Below are 3,336 nucleotides of genomic sequence, written 5' to 3'. Positions count from 1 at the left end.
TTTTTTTTTTTTCTTGAGACTGAGTCTCACTCTATCACCCTGGGTAGAGTGCTGCTGTGCCCTAGCTCACAGCAACCTCAAATTCTTGGGTTCAAGCGATCCTCTTGTCTCACCCTCCTGAATAGCTGGGACTACAGGTGACTGCCACATTGCCTAGCTATGTTTTCAGAGACCGGGTCTCACTCTTGCTCAGGCTAGTCTCGAACTCATAAGCTCAAGCAATCCACTGACCTTGGCCTCCCAGAATGCTGGATTACAGGCAAACCAGAAGCTTCTTAAGAGCACAACACTGGGCTGGCAGCCCCCTCAAGGTCGCTCCCTGTCATCACAGACCCGAGCTGAGGTGGCAGGAGCCACAGTGCTTCTCCTCCCATTCTGTGCCTTTGTCCTCCCCCAAGGAGCTTCAGCCTTCAGTTTTCTCGCCATTGTTTACTACACCAAAATCTCCCAACACCTGCCCAGACTGCAGGGGCCACAGTGGGCCAGTGGGTCCCAAGGGAACAGTGTGATCCCAGAGCTTGGACCTTCAGTGTGGCCACCTTCCAGGGAGAGGAGAGTGCAGCAATCGGGGGGCAGGGGGCCTCGAGACTACTGCCCACAGTTCCCACGTGAGTTGCCATAAGTGCCCCCAGGGACAGCTGAGCCCAAACTCTAAGGAGCAGCTGTTTCCCTTCTGTCTGTGAACCCCCCACACTCAGGATTTCTATCCGTGAACCCCCATAAACTTGGACTATCATGTCCCTAATTTCATTTCCACTCTTGATAAGTTTAATGAGAAATTTATGGATGTTTGTTCATTGCTCTAATTCAAGCTCTGACATTCTTACAATGGCACATCAATAATGAACGCCACTCAGTAAGACACTGCCACGTGTCAACACATTGAGAAACACAGCTGGGTGGCGCCTGTGGCTCAAAGGAGTAGGGCTCCAGCCCCATATGCCTGAGGTGGCAGGTTCAAGCCCATCCTCGGCCAAAAACTGCAAAAAATAATAATAATAATAAAATAAAATGGTTAATTTAAAAAAAAAAAAAGAGAAACACAGCTGAGAAACACTGGTATACTAAGGTTATAAAACCTTACTGAGTTGTTTGTACAGTGCTGGTAACATAAGCTTTAGGTGGCAAATTGACGAATTCAATCATCAGACCTCCTATATCAGCAGTTCTCAACCTGTGGGTCATGACCCCTTTGGGGGTTGGACGACCCTTTCACAGGGGTCGCCTAAGACCATCCTGCATATCAGATATTTACATTATGATTCATAACAGTAGCAAAATTACAGTTATGCAGTAGCAACAAAAATAATTTTATGGTTGGGGGTCACCACAACATGAGTAACTGTATTAAAGGGTTGCAGCATTTGGAAGGTTGAGAACCACTATTCTCTATGTATATATACACATAAAAAGAATACTATTCAGTCTTTAGAAAGAAGGAAATCCTGTCATTTGCATCAATATGGATGAACCTAAAGGACATTATGCTAAGTGATATAATCCAGGCACAGAGAGACAAATACTTCATAATCTCATTTATGTGTAGAATCAAAATAAGTTGAACTCCTAAAAGCAGAAGGGAATGGTGGTTGTCAGTAGCTGGCTAGGGGTGCAGGTTTCTAATTGAAACTCTCAATTAGACAGGATGAAAAGTTCTAAAGGTCTAGTAAATGTTCTCATCACGATTGTTATTGTATTTTTTTTCTTTAAAAAAATTTTTTTGAGGCAGGCAGGCTCTTGCTCTGTTACAATTGCTCATAGCTCACCACACCCTTGATCTCCTGGGCTCAAGGGATCTCCTGCCTTAGCCTCAAAGTAGCTGGGGCTACTACAATCTCATACCACCTCTTCCAGCTTCACCACGATTTTTAAATGAAGGCAAGATTTCTACTTATGCCTTTGTTATTTTCATAATTAAACGAAGTGGGAAAGCAGCTCTAGCTCCCTTCACAGTTGGTTTGGATCAATCTACGGTTGCAGCTAGCCAAAAATATTTTACTTGGATTTCTCCACACGCCTGGTATGTGAAGAATAAGGAGACAGGAAAATCTTTTTCTTCCCATATCTTCTAGCTTCCATTTAAGACAGTGGTTCTCAACCTCTGGGTCACAACCCTTTTTTAACAATGAAAATACATTACGGCCTTAGGAAGGTTGAGAACCACTGATTTAAGAAGTCATCGCAATCTCCACAAGGATAGAAACTTTCTATTAATATTTTATTGGTACTCTTACTATTACAACTATTGATGGTGCCACTGAAGCTTGATTTAACACCGCCATTCACTATGAGCTTGAACCTTAAATAACCTTGGGACGTAGGCACTACTTTTTTTTTTTGCAGTTCTTGGCCGAGGCTGAGTTTGAACCCCACCTCCGGCATATGGGGCTGGCCACAAGTGCCGTCCGGCACTACTTTTTTACTGTTTTTAGATGAGGACCTGGAGACTTAGATACATCAAGCAACTGTCCCAAAGTTACTCAGCAAAAGTGAGGACTTGAACAAAACAGATGACCCCAGGTTCTTCCCAATCAATTTACACGTACAGAGGGCAAGATAAATACAGGAACCAAAGCAAGTCACAACTTAGCTACAGCTCTTTTCATTTACTGCCGACACTCTGGTATATTTTTTTCTTGTTGTAAGGAGGGACAAGAAGGAGAAAGGGGATGGAGAGATGTCTTCATCCTCCCAAACATGAGAAATTTCTACAGTGATTAGCTGGTACAAGTAGTAAAAATGTGAAATAATAATAACATATAGGACATGTTCTGTGTTTGGCTTTTTTGGGAAGTTTCCTCTCATTACCCAGTTATGAGGGAGAAAAGAGCACACACTCCAAATGATGAGTTTGTCTGCAAAGAGATTTCTCAGATAACTTCCATTAAAATCCAACACACTTGCATTTCACATGCCAGAACACCTGCCATGTAAATGAGTTGTCCATGCCCTGTAGTCTCCATCTGAACTGCACATTGGAATAACCTGCAAAGAATTTTTTGAAGCCCAAAGCCCAAGAGGTCCTAATGAATTGGTCTGGGGTGGGGCCCAGGCAATGGTACTTTCTTTTAAATCTCTCCAGGCAAATCTAATGTGTAGCCAGAGCTGAGAGTCCCAGGGCTTCCTTCCTACTTATTTGCTCCATCACTGAGTAGCCACACAACCCAGTGAAGTCACTTTGTTTCCTCAGCCTGAGTTTCCTCATCTATAAAATATGGATCACAAGAGTATCAACCAATGATTATTAACTGAGATAGGAACGAGCACTCAGAACAGGGTGTGGGACATAGCAGCACTCAAAGATTACCCGTCATGGTGGTGATAGTGGTAGTGATG

At 43.4% G+C, this 3,336-nt stretch overlaps 1 protein-coding gene across 1 annotated transcript in view; it reads right to left on the bottom strand.

Annotated features, from left to right (window-relative positions):
- The window catches only part of CWH43 (cell wall biogenesis 43 C-terminal homolog), a 65,673-nt gene that overhangs the window by 957 nt on the left and 61,380 nt on the right, over positions 1-3,336 (bottom strand). The window lies entirely within an intron of this gene.

This window comes from Otolemur garnettii, unplaced genomic scaffold (assembly GCF_000181295.1).
Source record: "Otolemur garnettii isolate 467f Iridium unplaced genomic scaffold, OtoGar3 scaffold00083, whole genome shotgun sequence".
NCBI lineage: Eukaryota > Metazoa > Chordata > Mammalia > Primates > Galagidae > Otolemur > Otolemur garnettii.
This window is presented reverse-complemented; position numbering and strand designations above follow the sequence as displayed.